The sequence below is a fragment of the Oreochromis aureus genome, linkage group 13, assembly GCF_013358895.1.
Source record: "Oreochromis aureus strain Israel breed Guangdong linkage group 13, ZZ_aureus, whole genome shotgun sequence".
In the NCBI taxonomy this organism is placed as follows: domain Eukaryota; kingdom Metazoa; phylum Chordata; class Actinopteri; order Cichliformes; family Cichlidae; genus Oreochromis; species Oreochromis aureus.
Genome location: NC_052954.1, coordinates 32,521,353 through 32,543,977, shown reverse-complemented (window position 1 = coordinate 32,543,977; position 22,625 = coordinate 32,521,353). Strand labels below are relative to the sequence as shown.

At 40.3% G+C, this 22,625-nt stretch overlaps 1 protein-coding gene across 1 annotated transcript in view; it reads left to right on the top strand.

Annotated features, from left to right (window-relative positions):
* The first annotated feature begins 13,316 nt into the window (after window positions 1–13,316).
* The window catches only part of LOC116309972 (proteinase-activated receptor 2-like), a 30,651-nt gene continuing 21,342 nt past the window's right edge, over window positions 13,317–22,625 (top strand). Inside the window, exon 1 of the mRNA XM_039621979.1 lies at window positions 13,317–13,376. The gene's annotated coding sequence lies outside the window, so the exon portion shown is untranslated. The remainder of the gene's footprint in view (window positions 13,377–22,625) is intronic.

Sequence of the window (22,625 nt, the reverse complement as noted above, 5' to 3'; positions counted from 1 at the left end):
ACCAGCTTTTCTAATATGGACCTCAGATTCTTCTTAACACTCCATGGCACAAATACTCTTCCCTTTAGGCTCTGTGAATATGTGTGTGTATCAATATTTCTCCCATTTTAAAGTATTACTCCTCCATAATTGGATTTCTCTTAAATCAAAGTACTTTTACTACATCTTAGTACTTCTGCTCAATCATAGTATTTCTGCTCAATCATAGTATTTTTGCCAAATCATGGTTTTTGTGCCAAATCATCAGAATCGTGTTTATTGGCCAAGTATATGTGCAGACAAATACAAGGAATTTCGTTCCGGTAGATGGTGGCTCTCGAGCACAGCAATGTAAATCTCACACACACACACACACACACGCACCCACACACACACGTATCTATATATACATTACACATGCATACACATACATACACAAAGCTGTGTAAACCAACTATAAATAACTAATCTAAACGTATATACATAAAATACAGAAATGAAATGAGGTGGAATGAATACTACAGAATGTACATAAGGTGCAGTTGCAGTCTGGCAGTGGGGAGCAGTGTGACAGTTCAACTGTTTAGAAGGGAGATGGCGAGGGAAAGAAACTGTTCCTGTGTCGGGTGGTCCTGGTCTGCAGGCTTCTGTACCGTCTGCCAGAGGGCAGCAGATCAAAAAGTCTGTGTCCAGGGTGTGAGGGGTCTGTGATGATTTTCCTGCCCGTTTCCTGGTTCTTGAGAGGTACAGATCCTGGATGGAGGGCAGGGGGCCGCCGATGATCCTTTCTGCTGCCCGTACAGTCCGCTGCAGTCTGCACCTGTCCTGTTTAGTGGCTGCACCATACCAGACTGTGATGGAGGAGCACAGGACAGACTCAATGACTGCAGTGTAGAACTGGATCAGCAGCTCCTGTGGAAGACTGTACTTCCCCAGTTGTCTCAGGAAGTACATCCTCTGCTGGGTCTTTTTGAGGATGGAGGTGATGTTGGTCTCCCACTTCAGGTCCTGGGAGATGGTGGTACCCAGCAACTTGAAGATCTCCACAGTCGACACAGGGCTGTCTGATATGATGAGGGGTGGCAGAGTTGAGGGATGTCTCCTGAAGTCCACTGTCATCTCTACAGTTTTAAGAGTGTTCAGCTCCAGATTGTGCTGACTGCACCAGAGTACCAGCCGCTCAACTCATCATAACATTTGTGTTATGTTATAGTATTACTACTAAGTGGAGGAATTTCTAAAATGTTACAGTATATGTGCTGATTACAGTATTTCTATTAATAGAATTTTGGCAAATCTCCTCACACCAACACAAAGTCTGAAAACTGCATAGAAAGTCAATGGAGAGCTTGTTCAAAATCACCGCTGGATTTCTCTAATGAGAGGCATTTTCAAATCGTCATATCTCAACGCAGCAAAGTTAAGACATGAGGCTTGTGCCAATATATCTTCAGACACTCCTGACGCTCACAATTCAAGAATTTCTTTCTCACCTATTACCATTTGGCCATGAATTGGGTTTGTTTGAGGGTAGGAAATTCATCCCTCGCTCAGATTTCTTCAGATTTCAAACTCTGGAAATGAGGCACTTTTTCTCTCGTCATATCTTTTGATGGATTTCCACACAGACCTGAAAATTTCCATGATTGTTCACCAAAGCCTGCTGTCTCTTACGGTGAAAGAATGATATCGATACTCCAAATAGATTTAGAGTTAGAAAGCATTGTTTGAGGGCATGTCAAGGCAGTTTTCGCTTTGCCTCTACTCAGTTATGGTACATTAGAAGTCAAATATCTTCAATAATTCATATTGTAATGATAAATTGTCAATACGTTAAGATCCCCCATCTCTTCTGAACAAAACGGTGTAAGAATGACTGTTCTAGCCCCTACGGTTAGGAAATTATAGCCATTTGTTTGAGGGGAATCCTCACTATGAAAAATAGACAGCACAAATCCTGTCTCTGTGCTGCATGTGTGTAAAAACAGCTGCACCTGTTTTGGCGGAAAAAGTATACAGCCTCTCTGATTGGTGGATTCAAATTCAGCAGCTCCCAGGCTATTTGGCTGCTGCTGCTGCTAGTGTGTGTGTGTGTGTGTGTGTGTGTGTGTGTGTGTGTGTGTGTGACAGAGAGAGAGAGAGAGAGGCGAGAGGCGTTTTTATGGGAGCATCTTATTGTATGATTTAAATTCAATATATTTAGACTGGTTGACTGAATTTGATCCTGTGTCTCTCTGTGCATGTGTGTTTCCATATGTCCATATATTTTTGATTTGTGTACTTATACTTTTTTTTTTTGCTGATTTTTTTTTTCATTCAACAATTACATTTGAGGGAGCCTTAGAATGTTCAGCATTTTTTCAGCTGTTCATTTTGCTTTTCCAATTTTTCTATTTCAGTTATTACTATTGTGCTAAGTCATAGCATTTCTGCTGCTTTTCAGTATTTGTGCTAAATACAGCATTTGTGCTAAATCATACTATTTCAGCCATTTTATAGTATTTGTGCTAAAACATAATATTTCTACTAAACGCAGTATTTCTGGGTAATCATAGTATTTCTATGTATTCCTGCCAGCTCCTCAGGGAGCCAATCCTCTGTGAGTACTGTAATTTTCAAATTGACATATCAAGTCATGCATGACTTCCCAACCAGCCCATCACATCTGACGGCTGAGACATTCAAATTTCCATATTGGGGCTTTCATGGGTTGTAAGTCAACCACTCATCCATGTCATGTATCTCTACAAATTATATTTTTACTTTAAACACACAACCCTTGACAATCCCCCATCTCTTCTGAACAAAACAGTGTAAGAATGACCGTTCTAGACCCTACGGTTAGGAAATTATAGCCATTTGTTTGAGAGGAGTCCTCACTATGAAAAATAGACTGAACAAATCCTGTCTCTGTGCTGCGTGTGTAAAAACAGGTGCACCTGTTTTTGGGGAAAAAGTACATAGCCTTTCTGATTGGTGGATTAAAATTAAGCAGCTCCAGGCTTTTTGACCTACCTAGAAACATACAGGAAACACTGTATGTACAGCCCCTATTTGTTCACTTGCTGCTGCTGCTGCTGCTGTGTGTGTGTGTGTGTGTGTGTGTGTGTGTGTGTGTGTGTGTGTGTGTGTGTGTGTGTGTGTGTGTGTGTGTGTGAGAGAGAGAGAGAGAGAGAGAGAGAGAGCGTTTTATGGGTGTATCTTATTGTGTGCCTACTGGTGGTGGTCAGAGGGCCCGGTGGCGCCAGTGTCCAGCAGCCTCACCTCTGTCAGTGCGCCCCAGGGTGGCTGTGGCTACAACGTAGTTTGCCATCACCAGTGTGTGAATGGGTGAATGACTGGATATGTAAAGCACTTTGGGGTCCTTAGGGACCATAAAAGCGCTTATATAAATACAGGCCATTTACCATGTCCATATTTGTAATTGTGCAAGTTATTACTATTATGCTAAATTATAGTATTTCTGCTACTTTTCGGTATTTGTGCTAAATACAGTATTTCTGCTAAATCTTAGTATTATTGCTTAATTATATTATTTGAGCAAAATCATAGTATTTGAGCATATTCTTTCTATTTGTGCCATAGCATAGTATATTTGCTGAATTACAGCATTTCTGCTATGTTGTAGTATTTGTCCTAAATCACAGTATTTGTGCAATGTTTAGGTATTTTTGTTTAAATAAAGTATCTATGTAATCTGGTACCATGGTTGCTAAAATCCTATATTTCTGAAAAGTTATCTTGTTTCTGCTAAGTTACAATATTTATTCTAATTTCTGCTGCTAAGTTCTGCTATGTTATTGTATTTCTGCCAAGTATTATGTTTTCTTTACATTATTGCAGTTCTGCTAAGTAATTACATTTTGCTAAGTTCTTATGCTTCTGCAAAGTTATTACATTTTTTGCAAAGGTTTTACAATTTCTGCAACTTTTCAGCTTTTTCAGCTAGTTTCAGCTGACAGCTTCAGCTTTATAGCATCCACACTGCATTTTCGCAGGAAATGCAAATTTTTCTAGTTATTATTCCAGTTGCTTCCGTACGTTTTTTGGCACTTTTCTACTTCCACAATTTTCAGCCGATTTTCACCGTTCAAATTTTAAACTATTCTGCTATTTCTGCTAATGATTGCTATGACTTTTGGTATTTTTAACTCTTATACTTTTTAAAATATTACGTTTTTTTCCTTTAATTTGTCCCATTGAAATGAATGGGAAACTTCCGCAATTCTGCTAAAACTTACTCTTTTTTGAAACTTAACTACGTTCTCATACTTTCGCCTAGAACAACCATTCAAATTTTAAAATGTTCACAAATTATTGGGCTATTCATGAATGATTCAGCTTTTTCATATCTGTTACCGTTTTCATCGTATCCTCTCTAAGTTTTGAGTTTCATCTTTGTGATTTTTCACAAAATACATGCGTTGTTATGGTTGCTATGCAGTTGGTTCTAAGTGAGCCACTGTACCTTTGGCAATTTTCTCTTCATGTCCGAACAACTTCTTGCTACTCGCTCAATTTTCACTTAACCCACACAAATTATACATCAAAACGTAGGTATTTTTGCTGGCTTTCAGAAAATGTTACTATCATTGTTGTGAGATTTATAGAATTTTGGCAAATCACCTCAGACCAACACAAAGTCAGAAAACTCTCCATAGAAAGTCAATGGAGAGCTTGTTCAAAATCATCGCTTGATTTCTCTAATGAGAGGCATATTCGAATCGTCATATCTCCTTAACGAAGCGAAGTTAAAACATGAGGCTTGTCCCCGTATATCTTCAGACACTCCTGATGCTCACAATTCAAGAATTTCTTTCTCACCTATTACCGTTCTGAAATGAGTTAGACTTGTTTGAGGGTAGGAAATTCGTCCTTTGCTCAGATTTCTTCAGATTTCAAACTCTGGAAATGAACCACTTTTTTCTCTTGTCATATCTTTTTAATGGATTTCCACAGAGACCTGAAAATTTCCATGATTGTTCACCAAAGCCTGCTGTCTCTTACGGTGAAAGAATGATATCGATACTCCAAATAGATTTAGAGTTAGAAAGCGTTGTTTGAGGGCAAGTCAAGGCAGATTTTGCTTGCCTCTACTCAGTTATGGTGCATTAGAAGTCAAATATCTTCAATAATTCATATTTTAATGATAAAGTGTCAACACTTTAAGATTCCCCCATCTCTTCTGAACAAAACGGTGTAAGAATGACTGTTCTAGCCCCTACGGTTAGGAAATTATGGCCATTTGTTTGAGAGGAATCCTCACTATGAGAAATTCACTGCATAAATCCTGTCTCTGTGCTCTGTGTGTGTAAAAACGGCTGCACCTGTTTTGGCGGGAAAAAGTACACAGCCTCTCTGATTGGTGGATTCAAATTTAGCAGCTCCCAGGCTGCTTGACTGACCTAGAAACTTGATTTTCTCTGTGTGTGTGTGTGTGTGTGTGTGTGTGTGTGTGTGTGTGTGTGTGTGTGTGAGAGACAGAGAGAGAGAGATAGAGAGGGCGAGAGAGAGTTTTTATGGGAGCATCTTATTGTATGATTTAAATTCAATATATTTAGACTGGTTGACTGAATTTGATCCTCTGTGTGTCTCTCTGTGCATGTGTGTTTCCATATGTGTCCATATTTGTGATTGTGTCACTGTTATACTTTTTTTTGCTGATTTTTTCATTTAACAATTACATTTGAGGGACCCTTAGCATGTTCAGGATTCTTTCAGCTGTCCATTTTGCTTTTCCAATTTTTCTATTTAAGTTATTACTATTTTGTTGAGTCATATCATTTCTGCTGCTGCTTTTCAGTATTTGTGCTAAATATAGCATTTCTGCAAAATCATACTATGTCTGCTATTTTATGAGATTTGTGCTAAATACAGCATTTCTGCTAAATCATACTATTTCTGCTATTTCATAAGATTTGTACTAAATATAGTGTTTCTGCCAAATATAGTATTTCTGCTTAATTATAGTATTTCTGCCATTTTATAGTATTTGTGCTAAAACATAGTATTTCTACTAAATGTAGTATTTATGCTTAATCATACTATTTGTATATATTTCTGCCAGGACCCCAGGCAGCTAATCCTCTGTGAGGACTGATACATATAAAATTTACATATCAGGGCCTGCACGGCTTCCCAGCCAGCCAATCATATCTGAGGTCTGCCCTTTCTTCTCTCGTCATATCTCAGCGACAGATGTACAAAGAGCAATGCAAATCACAGTCAAAGTACACGAAAGTACGCTGATTCACCCAGTACAAGAATTATGCTTCTAGTCCACCTAGTTTTTGAGTTACACGACGTTTTGTAACTCCAAAAACTGTCTTTTTGCCTCTCACCGCAATCTAATTCTGACTGCTCATCACCCTGTTTTCCAGGCGCCGCTCTCTTTCCCAGTGGCGCAGTTGGTAATGACACAGGTCTGCAACCAAAAGGTCGTGGGTTCAATTACACCTTGGGCAACATGTTTTTTTTCCTACAAATTAATACACTATCACAGACCAGTAATTGATATTCATCATTTATTACAATTCTGCAAACTTTTATGATTTTAGCAGCTTTTCTAATATGGACCTCAGATTCTTGTTAACACTCCATGGCACAAATACTCTTCCCTTTAGGCTCTGTGTATGTGTGTGTGTATCAATATTTCTCCCATTTTAAAGTATTACTCCTCCATAATTGTATTTCTGTTAAATCAAAGTACTTTTACTACATCTTAGTACTTCTGCTCAATCATAGTATTTCTGCTAAATCATAGTATTTTGCCAAATTATGGTTTTTGTGCCAAATCATAACATTTGTTTTATGTTACAGTATTACTACTAAGTGGAGGAATTTCTGTCATGTTACAGTATATGTGCTGATTACAGTATTTCTGCTAAATCATAGGATTTCTACTATATTATATTTTTCTTTCTAAATATAGCATTTCTGCTATATAATTGTATTACTGCTATGTTATAATATTTGTGCTAAACCAGAGTATTTCTGCTGAAACATAGTATTTCTGCCGAATGATAGTATTTCTGTCAAATTACAGTATTTTTGCTAAAACATAGTATTTTTAAAAAAAAAATTCAATATTAATAGTAAATTACAGTGTCTCTGGTAAATCGCAGCATTTCTGCTATGTTGTACTGTTTTTCTAAATCATAGTATTTCTGTAATGTTTAAGAATGTTTGCCTAAATATATTCTTTCTGTTATCTTATACTATTTCTCCTAAATTCTTGTATTTTTGAGAAGTTATCGTGTTTCTGGTAAGTTACAATATTTCTGCTAAGTTCTGCTATGCTATTGTATTTCTGCCAAGTATTATGTTTCCTCTAAGATATTGCAGTTCTGCTAAGTTACTACATTTTAGCAAAGTTCCTTTTCTTCTGCAAAGTTTTTACAAATTCTGCAACTTTTCAGCTTTTTCTGCTTGTTTCAGCAGACAGCTTCAGCATTACAGCATCCACACTGCATTTTCGCAGGAAATGCAAATTTTTCTAGTTATTATTATTCTTCAGTTTCCGCCTGAAATTTTGCAGCGAAACTCGCCCCGCAGTTTTGAGACAAGCTTCATATATGTTACCTCATTTTGTGCGGCTGGATCAGGAATGGTGTGCTATGACTTTTGGTGTTTATAACTATTATAGTTTTTTAAATATTAATATTTTAGTGAAAATTTTCCCGCGCTTCTCTGCCAAACAGTTTTGAAAATAGGGTTACATATGTTAGATCATTTTGTGCGGCTGGAGCTGGACTAGTATGGTATACACTTTTGGTGTTTATGACTTTTATAGTTTTTGAAATATTTAGATTTTAGTGCAAATTTAGGCCAATTTCCATAGAAACAGACTTTATTTGTGGTGGGTTGGCTCTCTCTAGTGGTATACCGGGAGTAGTACGGCTGAAAATCTGTATGCTTGTTACAAAACTCCATATCCCATAATTCATAGCACCCTCTGCCGAAGTTAAACAATGGCGGACACCACTGCGTTTTATATGTCTTTTATTCGTGTTTCTAGGTCACAAAATACACTTTTAAGATATTTTCAGGCGAGAATGTAGGTGTGTAAACTTCAAATATCTGCTCGTTTTATCAAGACATCCCATATTAGCGACAATTCTCTTAAGTGTTGCTGATAGTCGGCTAGTTAGCTAGCACCGCTAGCTTAGCTAGCTAGCGCCTTCGTGAAAAACCACCCAGGCTTGGCTGATAGTGAGGTGGCTAAAATTTGTTTAATCGCCTGATCGCCGGCAAGGGTCTGTCTTAGCTGGACTTATTTTTCGTTATATGGGCCGATGATGCTGGTCGATGTGGAAAAAATAACTGAGTTGTTTGGTGGTGGAGCTACAACAGAGGGCAGCTATCCACCGGTGTGTGACAGAAAGGACATGCCGCGAACGAGACATACAAGGCGGTGAGGCTACCGCCGATCGTCCGGTGTTTGCTAACGCGGAGGTCAATCGTGGATCAGGGAAAGCGAAGGCAGGAGCGTGAGGTGAACTGAATTTCAGGTAAGAAGTTATGACCTGCACTCTATTTGGGTCAGATATAAACCGAGTTTAGGTGTAGTTTATTTAGCAACAGTTCTCTTACGTGTTGCTGATAGCCGGCTGGCTAGCTAGCTAGCGCCGCTAGCTTAGCTAGCTAGCGCGGCTAGCGACCCTTCGTGAAAAACCACCCAGGCTTGGCTGATAGTGAGGTGGCTAAAATTTGTTTAATCGCCTGATCGCTCGGCAAGGGTCTGTCTTAGCTGGACTTATTTTTCGTTTATATGGGCCGATGATGCTGGTCGATGTGGAAAAAATAACTGAGTTGTTTGGTGGTGGAGCTACAACAGAGGGCAGCTATCCACCGTGTGTGACAGAAAGGACATGCCGCCAACGAGACATATGAGGCCGGGCAGGCGATTGCTAACGTGGTGGTCAATCATGGATCAGGGAAAGCGAAGGCAGGAGCGTGAGGTGAACTGAATTTCAGGTAACAAGTTATGAACTGCACTCTATTTGGGTCAGATATAAACAGAGTTTAGGTGTAGTTTATTTTCGTTGTGCTGACTTTTTACAATCGTACTGCGTGCTAGCTAGCGCGACGGGAGTTTATATACAGCTGTGTGCGCGCTAAGTTACTGACGTTGGACTTTATTTTATTCATAATGGTTAGTTCGTAGAGTTGCCGTACAAACGGAATCGTGCCACATTCAGAGAAAATATTACGATTTATTCTGTCGTTACGAAGCCTCCCCTGTCATTCTCTCGCCTGTTGAAACTTCAGTCATGAAACTGATCAATGATCGGCTTTTCTCTCTTGTTTGTTTATCGCGCTAAACAACAGCAGCACGTTTAAGCTTGATCAGCTGTTGTTAGAATTCATTTGCTTTTAATTTCTAGTATCAGCTGATGTTTGCTGCAGCCACAGCTGTAAAAACGGCTGTTCCAAACCAGATATCCTTACTGAATCATCAGAGCTGAACAGGTGATGGAGAAACAGGTTTACCCTTAGGTGACATGAATGAGTTGAAGGAAGTTATGAACTGTTTCTGAGACAAACACCAAGCTCATTTTTTTTGTGTAGCTGACAGCTGGTAACTGTGCAGGGGCGGATCTAGCAAAGCTTTTGCCAGGGGCCAGGTAGGGCATTAACAGAGAAAGGTGGACACAAAGATATACTTTTCTTTCTTACTCTCATACAGGGAGTGCAGAATTATTAGGCAAGTTGTATTTTTGAGGAATAATTTTATTATTGAACAACAACCATGTTCTCAATGAACCCAAAAAACTCATTAATATCAAAGCTGAAAGTTTTTGGAAGTAGTTTATAGTTTTAGCTATTTTAGGGGATATCTGTGTGTGCAGGTGACTATTACTGTGCATAATTATTAGGCAACTTAACAAAAACAAATATATACCCATTTCAATTATTTATTTTACCAGTGAAACCAATATAACATCTCCACATTCACAAATATACATTTCTGACATTCAAAAACAAAAACAAAACAAATCAGCGACCAATATAGCCACCTTTCTTTGCAAGGACACTCAAAAGCCTGCCATCCATGGATCCTGTCAGTGTTTTGATCTGTTCACCATCAACATTGCGTGCAGCAGCAACCACAGCCTCCCAGACACTGTTCAGAGAGGTGTACTGTTTTCCCTCCTTGTAAATCTCACATTTGATGATGGACCACAGGTTCTCAATGGGGTTCAGATCAGGTGAACAAGGAGGCCATGTCATTAGTTTTTCTTCTTTTATACCCTTTCTTGCCAGCCACGCTGTGGAGTACTTGGACGTGTGTGATGGAGCATTGTCCTGCATGAAAATCATGTTTTTCTTGAAGGATGCAGACTTCTTCCTGTACCACTGCTTGAAGAAGGTGTCTTCCAGAAACTGGCAGTAGGACTGGGAGTTGAGCTTGACTCCATCCTCAACCCGAAAAAGGCCCCACAAGCTCATCTTTGATGATACCAGCCCAAACCAGTACTCCACCTCCACCTTGCTGGCGTCTGAGTGGGACTGGAGCTCTCTGCCCTTTACCAATCCAGCCACGGGCCCATCCATCTGGCCCATCAAGACTCACTCTCATTTCATCAGTCCATAAAACCTTAGAAAAATCAGTCTTGAGATATTTCTTGGCCCAGTCTTGACGTTTCAGCTTGTGTGTCTTGTTCAGTGGTGGTCGTCTTTCAGCCTTTCTTACCTTGGCCATGTCTCTGAGTATTGCACACCTTGTGCTTTTGGGCACTCCAGTGATGTTGCAGCTCTGAAATATGGCCAAACTGGTGGCAAGTGGCATCTTGGCAGCTGCACGCTTGACTTTTCTCAGTTCATGGGCAGTTATTTTGCGCCTTGGTTTTTCCACACGCTTCTTGCGACCCTGTTGACTATTTTGAATGAAACGCTTGATTGTTCGATGATCACGCTTCAGAAGCTTTGCAATTTTAAGACTGCTGCATCCCTCTGCAAGATATCTCACTATTTTTGACTTTTCTGAGCCTGTCAAGTCCTTCTTTTGACCCATTTTGCCAAAGGAAAGGAAGTTGCCTAATAATTATGCACACCTGATATAGGGTGTTGATGTCATTAGACCACACCCCTTCTCATTACAGAGATGCACATCACCTAATATGCTTAATTGGTAGTAGGCTTTCGAGCCTATACAGCTTGGAGTAAGACAACATGCATGGAGAGGATGATGTGGACAAAATACTCATTTGCCTAATAATTCTGCACTCCCTGTAAACAGCAAGCTCCTTTTTTTGTGTAGCTGACAGCTGGTAACTGTGCAGGGCCGGATCTAGCAAAGCTTTTGCCAGGGGGCCAGGTAGGCCATTAACAGAGAAAGGTGGACACAAAGATATACTTTTCTTTCTTACTCTCATATAAAATATTTAGCTTTTATTAAATAGTTATCTGAATCTTACAACCAAAGTTTGTATAATAATACACAAGATTGGCTGTAGACCATTGCTCATCATTCAGAACACTGTGTAAAAATAACAAAAGACAAAAAGTGAATGCGAAAGTGCATAAATATTTATTTTACGTGTTTGATGTGTGTGGCGGGGCTTGGTCTGCAGTGCCGCTGCAGGGGAGGTGGACCCACCTGAGCGGCATCTGCAATCACGCCTCTCGGGCGTTGTCTGTGCTCTCGCTGTTTTTGGGTGTGTGTAAGTTGAAAAGCTACAGCCGGTTGTGTGGGTACACCAACCATGTGTGAAAAGTGGTCCATAACGTAATGCTTCAAAGCGTGTTCATGCAAACATTGTCGGGTCTGCCGTGCTACAATGGGGACTTCTGCTCATGAACCTGTGTGCACAGCGTCTGCAAATCGGGGCTGTACAAAGCAACTTCATCTTTACACAAAACTGTAAGCTGTCATCTGTGAAGTGTGAGCGGTGTTTGTTTTTACCATAGTTCATGGTGGAGAATGGCTGCTCTTCTGAGTTTTGCCCTAAGCAGCCGTAAGAATGGCAAACTACACAGATTAGCAGCGGCATAGGCACACATAAAATTTCTTCAGAAATTTTCCCTTTCTAGTTATTATTATTATTTTCCTTTTTCCGCCTGAAATTTTGCAGTGTATCTCGACCCGCAGTTTTGAGACAAGCTTCATATATGTTACCTCATTTTGTGCGGCTGGATCTGGAATGGTGTGCTATGACTTTTGGTGTTTATGAATTTTATAGTTTTTAAATATTAATATTTTAGTGAAAATTTTCCGCGCTCCTCTGCCAAACAGCTTTGACAATAGGGTTACATATGTTACATCATTTTGTGCGGCTGAAGCTGGACTAGTATGGTCTGACTTTTGGTGTTTATAACTTTTATAGTTTTGAAATATTTAGATTTTAGTGCAAATTTGGGCCAATTCATCTTTTGGCGCCAAATAAACAGACTTCATTTGTGGTGTGTTGGCTCTCTCTAGTGGTATGCCGGGAGTGGTACAGCCTGTCTACCCTTATTTGGATTACCGTAATGATGACAATTTCAACGGTGCGCACAGCGTCGCTGCTTTCAGGAGCCATTGGAATTTTTAAGGTTGCGCAAATCATTCAAAAGTTACGGTAATGCTTGGTGGAAAACTCAATATCCCACAATTCATAGCACGCCTCTACAGAGTGAACAATGGCGGCCACCACTTCGTTTTATATGTCTTTTATTCGTGTTTCTAGGTCACAAAATAAGCTTTTAAGATATTTTCAGGCGAGAATGTAGGTGTGTAAACTTCAAATATCTGCTTGTTTTATCAAGACATCCCATATTTAGCGACAGTGCTCTGACGACGTCGGTCCTGCCTGACAGCTAGCCGGCTACCTAGCTAGCTGCCGCACTTGGCTGCAAATGGATAGCGAGGGGACTCTCTCTCTCTCGCTAGCTAGCACGACGGGAGTTTATATACAGCTGTGTGCGCGCTAAGTTACTGACGTTGGACTTTATTTTATTCATAATGGTTAGTTCGTAGAGTTGCCGTACAAACGGAATCGTGCCACATTCACAGAAAATATTACGATTTATTCTGTCGTTACGAAGCCTCCCCTGTCATTCTCTGCCTGTTGCAACTTCAATCATGAAACTGATCAATGATCGGCTTTTCGCTCTTGTTTGTTTATCGCCTAAACAACAGCTGCACGTTTAAGCTTGATCAGCTGTTGTTAGAATTCATTTGCTTCTAATTTCTAGTATCAGCTGATGTCGATGTGGAAAAAATAACTGAGTTGTTTGGTGGTGGAGCTACAACAGAGGGCAGCTATCCACCGGTGTGTGACAGAAAGGACATGCCGCGAACGAGACATAAAAGGCGGTGAGGCTACCACCGATCGACCGGTGTTTGCTAACGCGGAGGTCAATCGTGGATCAGGGAAAGCGAAGGCAGGAGCGTGAGGTGAACTGAATTTCAGGTAAGAAGTTATGACCTGCACTCTATTTGGGTCAGATATAAACCGAGTTCAGGTGTAGTTTATTTAGCAGCAGTTCTCTTATGTGTTGCTGATAGTCGGGCTAGCTAGCTAGCGCCGCTAGCATAGTTAGCTAGCGCCGCTAGCAACCCTTGGTGAAAAAGCACCCAGGCTTGGCTTATATTGAGGCGGTGAAACTCGTGTCAGCACCGGTCGCTCTCTATTTGGGTCAGATATAAACCGAGTTTAGGTGTAGTTTATTTAGCAGCAGTTCTCTTATGTGTTGCTGATAGCCGGCTAGCTAGCTAGCGCCGCTAGCATAGTTAGCTCGCGCCGCTAGCAACCCTTCGTGAAAAAGCACCCAGGCTTGGCTTATATTGAGGCGGGTGAAACTCGTGTCAGCACCCGGTCGCTCTCTATTTGGGTCAGATATAAACCGAGTTTAGGTGTAATTTATTTTCGTTGACCTTTTACAATCGTAATGCCACGGGAGTTTATATACAGCTGTGTGCGCACTAAGTTACTGACGTTGGACTTTATTTTATTCATTAGGGTTAGTTCATAGAGTTGCCGTGCTGTACAAACAGAATCGTCCCACATTCAGAGAAAACATTATGATTTATTCTGTCGTTACGAAGCCTCCCTGTCATTCTCTCGCGTGTTGAAACGTCAATCATGAAACTGATCAATGATCGGCTGTTCGCTCTTATTTATCGCGCTAAACAACAGCAGCACGTTTAAGCTTGATCAGCTGTTGTTAGAATTCTTTTGATTTTAATTTCTAGTATCAGCTGATGTTTGCTGGAGCATGAAGATGAAATCAGGAGATGTCCTTACTGAATCATCAGAGCTGAACTGGTGATGGAGAAACAGGTTTACACTTTAGGTGACATGAATGAGTTGAAGGGAAGTTATGAGTTGTTTCTGAGAGACAAAGACCAAGCTCCTTTTTTGTGTAGCTGACAGCTGGTAACTGTGCAGGGGCGGATCTAGCAAAGCTTTTAGGGGGGGGCATTAACAGAGAAAGGTGGACACAAAGATATACTTTTCTTTCTTACTCTCATATAAAATATTTAGCTTTTATTAAATAGTTATCTGAATCTCACAACCAAAGTTTGTATAATAATACACAGGATTGGCTGTAGACCAGGGGTGGAGCAATTCCAGGCCCCGAGGGCCGGTGTCCCTGCAGGTTTTAGATGTGTCCTTGAACCAACACAGCTGATTTAAATGGCTAAATTAGCTCCTCAACATGTCCTGTTCTCCAAAGGCCTGATAACGAACTAATCATGTGATTCAGGTGTGTTGACCCAAGGTGAGATCTAAAACCTGCAGGACACCGCCCTCGGGCCTGGAATTGCCCACCCTGCTGTAGACCATTGTTCATAATTCAGAACACTGTGTAAAAATAACAAAAACAAAAAGTGAATGCATGTGTGAAAAGTGGTCTATAATGTAATGCTTCAAAGTGTGTTCATGCAAACATTGTCGGGTCTGCCGTGGTACAATGGGACTTCTGCTCATGAACCTGTGTGCACAGCGTCTGCAAATCGGCGCTGTACAAAGTAACTTCATCTTTACACAAAACTGTAAGCTGTCATCTGTGAAGCGTGGCGGTGTTTGTTTTACCATAGTTCATGGTGGAGAATGGCTGCTCTTCTGAGTTTTGCTCTCTGTAGCCGTATGAATGGCAAACTACAGTGATTAGCAGCGGCATAGGCACACATAAAATTTCTTCTGAAATTTTCGCTTTCTAGTTATTATTATTATTTTCCTTTTTCCGCCTGAAATTTTGCAGTGTATCTCGACCCGCAGTTTTGAGACAAGCTTCATATATGTTACCTCATTTTGTGCGGCTGGATCTGGAATGGTGTGCTATGACTTTTGGTGTTTATGAATTTTATAGTTTTTTAAATATTAATATTTTAGTGAAAATTTTCCCGCGCTCCTCTGCCAAACAGCTTTGACAATAGGGTTACATATGTTACATCATTTTGTGCGGCTGAAGCTGGACTAGTATGGTCTGACTTTTGGTGTTTATAACTTTTATAGTTTTTGAAATATTTAGATTTTAGTGCAAATTTGGGCCAATTCATCTTTTGGCGCCAAATAAACAGACTTCATTTGTGGTGTGTTGGCTCTCTCTAGTGGTATGCCGGGAGTGGTACAGCCTGTCTACCCTTATTTGGATTACCGTAATGATGACAATTTCAGCGGTGCGCACAGCGTCGCTGCTTTCAGGAGCCATTGGAATTTTTAAGGTTGCGCAAATCATTCAAAAGTTACGGTAATGCTTGGTGGAAAACTCAATATCCCACAATTCATATGCGCCTCTACAGAGTGAACAATGGCGGCCACCACTTCGTTTTATATGTCTTTTATTCGTGTTTCTAGGTCACAAAATAAGCTTTAAGATATTTTCAGGCGAGAATGTAGGTGTGTAAACTTCAAATATCTGCTTGTTTTATCAAGACATCCCATATTTAGCGACAGTGCTCTGACGACGTCGGTCCTGCCTGACAGCTAGCCGGCTACCTAGCTAGCTGCCGCGACTTGGCTGCAAATGGATAGCGAGGGACTCTCTCTCTCTCGCTAGCTAGCACGACGGAGTTTATATACAGCTGTGTGCGCTAAGTTACTGACGTTGGACTTTATTTTATTCATAATGGTTAGTTCGTAGAGTTGCCGTACAAAGCGGAATCGTGCCACATTCACAGAAAATATTACGATTTATTCTGTCGTTACGAAGCCTCCCCTGTCATTCTCTGCCTGTTGCAACTTCAATCATGAAACTGATCAATGATCGGCTTTTCGCTCTTGTTTGTTTATCGCCTAAACAACAGCTGCACGTTTAAGCTTGATCAGCTGTTGTTAGAATTCATTTGCTTCTAATTTCTAGTATCAGCTGATGTCGATGTGGGAAAAAATAACTGAGTTGTTTGGTGGTGGAGCTACAACAGAGGGCAGCTATCCACCGGTGTGTGACAGAAAGGACATGCCGCGAACGAGACATAAAAGGCGGTGAGGCTACCGCCGATCGACCGGTGTTTGCTAACGCGGAGGTCAATCGTGGATCAGGAAAGCGAAGGCAGGAGCGTGAGGTGAACTGAATTTCAGGTAAGAAGTTATGACCTGCACTCTATTTGGGTCAGATATAAACCGAGTTTAGGTGTAGTTTATTTAGCAGCAGTTCTCTTATGTGTTGCTGATAGTCGGCTAGCTAGCTAGCGCCGCTAGCATAGTTAGCTAGCGCCGCTAGCAACCCTTGGTGAAAAAGCACCCAGGCTTGGCTTATATTGAGGCGGGTGAAACTCGTGTCAGCACCGGTCGCTCTCTATTTGGGTCAGATATAAACCGAGTTTAGGTGTAGTTTATTTAGCAGCAGTTCTCTTATGTGTTGCTGATAGTCGGCTAGCTAGCTAGCGCCGCTAGCATAGTTAGCTCGCGCCGCTAGCAACCCTTCGTGAAAAAGCACCCAGGCTTGGCTTATATTGAGGCGGGTGAAACTCGTGTCAGCACCGGTCGCTCTCTATTTGGGTCAGATATAAACCGAGTTTAGGTGTAATTTATTTTTCGTTGACCTTTTACAATCGTAATGCCACGGAGTTTATATACAGCTGTGTGCGCACTAAGTTACTGACGTTGGACTTTATTTTATTCATTAGGGTTAGTTCATAGAGTTGCCGTGCTGTACAAAGCGGAATCGTCCCACATTCAGAGAAAACATTATGATTTATTCTGTCGTTACGAAGCCTCCCCTGTCATTCTCTCGCGTGTTGAAACGTCAATCATGAAACTGATCAATGATCGGCTGTTCGCTCTTATTTATCGCGCTAAACAACAGCAGCACGTTTAAGCTTGATCAGCTGTTGTTAGAATTCTTTTGATTTTAATTTCTAGTATCAGCTGATGTTTGCTGGAGCATGAAGATGAAATCAGGAGATGTCCTTACTGAATCATCAGAGCTGAACTGGTGATGGAGAAACAGGTTTACACTTTAGGTGACATGAATGAGTTGAAGGAAGTTATGAGTTGTTTCTGAGAGACAAAGACCAAGCTCCTTTTTGTGTAGCTGACAGCTGGTAACTGTGCAGGGGCGGATCTAGCAAAGCTTTTAGGGGGGGCATTAACAGAGAAAGGTGGACACAAAGATATACTTTTCTTTCTTACTCTCATATAAAATATTTAGCTTTTATTAAATAGTTATCTGAATCTCACAACCAAAGTTTGTATAATAATACACAGGATTGGCTGTAGACCAGGGGTGGGCAATTCCAGGCCCGAGGGCGGTGTCCCTGCAGGTTTTAGATGTGTCCTTGAACCAACACAGCTGATTTAAATGGCTAAATTAGCTCCTCAACATGTCCTGTTCTCCAAAGGCCTGATAACGAACTAATCATGTGATTCAGGTGTGTTGACCCAAGGTGAGATCTAAAACCTGCAGGACACCGCCCTCGGGCCTGAATTGCCCACCCTGCTGTAGACCATTGTTCATAATTCAGAACACTGTGTAAAAATAACAAAAACAAAAAGTGAATGCATGTGTGAAAAGTGGTCTATAATGTAATGCTTCAAAGTGTGTTCATGCAAACATTGTCGGGTCTGCCGTGGTACAATGGGACTTCTGCTCATGAACCTGTGTGCACAGCGTCTGCAAATCGGCGCTGTACAAAGTAACTTCATCTTTACACAAAACTGTAAGCTGTCATCTGTGAAGCGTGAGCGGTGTTTGTTTTTACCATAGTTCATGGTGGAGAATGGCTGCTCTTCTGAGTTTTGCTCTCTGTAGCCGTATGAATGGCAAACTACAGTGATTAGCAGCGGCATAGGCACACATAAAATTTCTTCTGAAATTTTCGCTTTCTAGTTAGTTTTAATCTTTTAACTTTATGCATCAAGCAAAAATTTAATTATATGCAACATTCTCTGACTGGAAGAAATTTGTTTAACATTTAAACCTATTTTCTGCACATTCCAGCACATAAAATAAAATATTTTTTTGTGTTTACATTCACTCTTTCAAATAGATGCAAGTAAAACACAGCAGAAAATAAATAAAATCAAAGACTAGCGGTGTCAGGGCTCTGTGTGCAGGCGGATGAAGAGGTGGATCCAAATGCAGGACTCAGACACTAACTTGAAACTCAAAAACCTCAGCTTTATTGCTGGTACGAAAAACGAAACATGAAGTGAACACTGAACATGGAGAACCAAAACACACAGGCATAATCTGATGGTACGACGCGACACTGAGCAAGGGCAAACACAGGGCTAATATACACAGGGAAGTAATCAGGGAATGGACAACAGGAGGGAGACGAAGCTGGGAGAGATCAGGGCTAACGAGACAGGGGGAACAAAGCTGCACACACTAACATGAGGCACACTCCTTCAAAACAAAACAGGAAACTATAAACCACTAAACAAGGACGCAGACTGAAAGGCAGAATATAACAAATGAAACTCAAACAATACATGACCACAATTCCTAAAACACAAATAAACAGAAACATGAAACTCTAATAATAATCATCACCATCATCATCATCATCATCACCACCACCACAAGAGAATGAGAAAACAATCCCAGACGCAAAATTAAACCAAAACATAATAAACTCAAAATACTGGGTCCAACGGACCCAGAACCGTGACAAGCGGTCCTGTTGCTCTATTTTCACCTGTAAAGCAGGAGTGGGGTAGGCGGAGGTTTACCCTGGTGCAGGTGAGCCGCAGCGGTCAGTTGAAGACTGCTTGCTTGGAAATTTAGGGGTTATTTTCGCTGTAAAAAAAGAATATGTCTGTGAAGATTCTCAGTCATCCAGGTCATCGTAGTCAAAGGAGTTTGCAAAGAAAAAAGCGTCTGGACTTCTTTAAGTTGCACATTCAAGCAACTTAAAGAAGTCCAGACGCTTTTTTCTTTGCAAACTCCTTTGACTGTAAAAAAAGAAGTTTTCTTCCCACGCACAACGGACTGTTTTTGTCACTTTTTATGGAATCAAACTCAAAATAAGGTCAGTACTTCCACGCTTTAAACGCTGCACGCTCATACTCTCTCCCCACTTGATATATTATCCATTGTTGATCTGCACACGCTTGTTGTCACCAACGTCGCACTCGCTTACGTCACTGTCATGAGACATTCTCGCAAAAAAATTCATGGTTTTAGTAATGCAGTAACGCAGCGTTCCTACGGGAAAGTAACGGTAATCTAATTACCGTTTTTGCAATAGTAATCCCTTACATTACTCGTTACTTGAAAAAAGTAATCGGATTGGTCATAATAATGTCAAACATGTTTCAATAAACCATCAAATGCATTATTGTGTTTGTTCATAATGCATTTTCAATATGTTACAATCACCTGGTACCATCTGGAGGTGCAGTGACAATGAACAGCACAGCTTGAGCTACAACTCATGTTTGAAATGCCTGATTAATGAGAGCATGAGAAAACACACAGAGCTCCTCACTTCCTACAAACAGTAAAACTGCAACTTTAAGGGAAGTAAAACAATTTGAAATCAACACCAACAAAAATATATCAAAATGTACCAAATTATATATGTCTGGATATACAGTATTTATGTTCCAGTCCTAGTTATTGTTTTCACACTAACTGTCTGATTTCTGTATTCTTTAATTAAAGTTGGGATAAACATTGAAAAACATTCTCAATAAACTTCTTCAGATTTCAGATTGATAAACAACATTCATTCAGTTTTGTATTTATTTATGTTTTGTTACCAGCTCTGTTTGCCTCTCTGACTGGTTTTCAGGCTTGTTATTGATTTGAATGGAGGATTTCTGCCTGCTTCTGGTTTCTTTGACATTTGCGACTGCGCCCCTGTGAACTGTTAACCTGCTTATTGTCAGGATGACTATTGATCACAGTCCTGAAAGATCATGTGTGAACAGCAGATGATGTGAAATGTTGATCACCTACCCGACTTATTGAGCTGTGCTAATACTTTGAAATTCTTCAGCTCACAATCTCAACATGTTAACCAGACCCAGTTTCACATGATAGATTTTCTATCTGCCTCTCACCACATAAAGCTCCTCAGCTGCACAGGGAAGTTCTTCAGAGGGCAAAGAAAGTCATTTATGCATTCGCATCTCCTGAAGTGTTGGAAAAATGTTAGTGTCTTATGCAAAAACACTGAGTTATGATATTATTTGACAGATTTTTAGCAGCAGGACAGGAGTTTGTGTTGTCCAGCAGACAGAGGCCCACTCAACACTTCACAATTCTCTAAAATAAAAAGGCAATTTTCCAGAGAAGTGAACTGTTCATTGTTAAAACTTTAACTAAATAGAGCTCCACTGAGATCCACTGACTGCCCTGTTTATAGTGTGTTTGCGTGCCCATGCGTGAGGGGTGGGGTATATAAAGTACCACAATTTCCCCGTTCAGATTCAGTAGAAACGTCAGACTGCTGATTTTACAAACTATCTCAACAGGAAGCCGTCCTGAGGTGAGTCACATTCACATAATCTTTAGGAGGAGAACAGTTTTAAGGAAACTGTATGTTAATGCGCACAAATTAGAATTATGAGACAGGAAGTTACACAAAGAAGTTTTATTAATTTCTTTGTTTGTTTGTTTTTTATTTTTTAACGTGTGAGGTGCTTTTATATGAATGACATGAATGTTGTATAAATAAAAACCCAATGGAAATGTCTGTATTAACTTTAATTAACTGAAAGACCCTGATGATGATGATAGATTCCACTGTTGAATCTAATATATGTAACAGTGTATATGGACATACAGTTAGGTATTTATCAGGTAAACATCAGTAATTAAATTAATCCCTCTTTCACTAAAATCATATTATTGCTGAAATTACTGAAGTGCTTTTCTGTTATTGTTTCAAAACTACCAAAGATCTCTTTGTGTATCCTGTGTGTGTGTGTGTGTGTGTGTGTGTGTGTGTGTGTGTGCGTGTGTGTGTGTGTGTGTGTGTAGAGCATGACACCAACTGCATAAAATGTTTAGTCCAGTTTAAACTGTGTAGTGTGGTGAAGTTTGCAGGTACATCTGGCACAGAGCAGACTGTGGTGATAATGGCCCATACATTTAGATTATCTAGGAGATTAAAATCAGCATTGATTTCTGGTTTAACATGTGCTAATATCTTGTTTAATTCAGCTGTCGAGCTGATCACGGCCTGTATACAAAGAAAAATCTTAAACTCATAAAACTATTATGTGACTTATTTCATAATAATTCTGTTCCCCATACTGCACTCCTATCCTGACCTTCTCCTGATGAATCCCATTTTTATCTGCTGGTTTTGAGTTGAGATAAAACTAAGTTGAAGTTTGTGAGTCAGAAGGTTTTTTTTTTTTTTTACTACTTTTGAGAAAAGAACGAAGATTTCAAGAAAATCATCTTTTTCTGAATAACCAGGCTGCCTTTGAAATGCGCTGTGATGCATTTTTAGGTTACATTTCTGATGCCAGAATATTGTTAAATAATTCAGTTCAGCCTTGTTTTCATCTTTAATTTCAAACTGATATAAGAGCAACGTTAACATGCTGCATATTCAACAAACTGTTTTTCTTTACTGCAGGAAAGAGTGAACAAATTTATTTCAGCAGCTCCGTCACACAGAGAGAAACCAGAGATGGAGTTTTTCATTTTGGTGTTTCTGAGTAGCATCGTTGTGTGTCTGCCTTTGACCATAGTGTTCGCCTGTTGTTTGGTATGTAAATGTTGAATTTTATTAATCACTTTTATATCAATCTGACTGTGAATGATATGAAGAATCATCCAAAAACATTTGTAGTAGTGATGGGTCGGTCACGAACGAAATGGCTCCTAGAGCCGGATCTTCGACGTGAACGACACGAGTCGGCTCCTTATCGCGAGCCATGGTTTTTCTCTCTCTCTCACCCTCTCTCTCGCACTTTTTTCCGCTTCACTCCGCACGCGAGCCTTGTGCTTTGTGCTGGGCAGAGGGGGGAGGGGCGGTAGTTACACTCGCAGTAGCACAGGAACAGAGCGGGAGGGAGGGAGAGAGAAAGAGAGCCAGAGACAACAACGTCACATTAGAAAGGTATAGTAATCATCCACAACTATTTTCAGTTACGGATGATAAAGGATTCAGAAAGTTTATTCATGCAGGCCCATATGACAGAGAATGTGCATCTTCTTTTTGTTTTCATATTTTAATTTATATTTAATTGTGTTGTGGTTTGCAGTGTTTTGTGTTGTTTCACTTTAAATTTGTTTAAAAGGAAAAA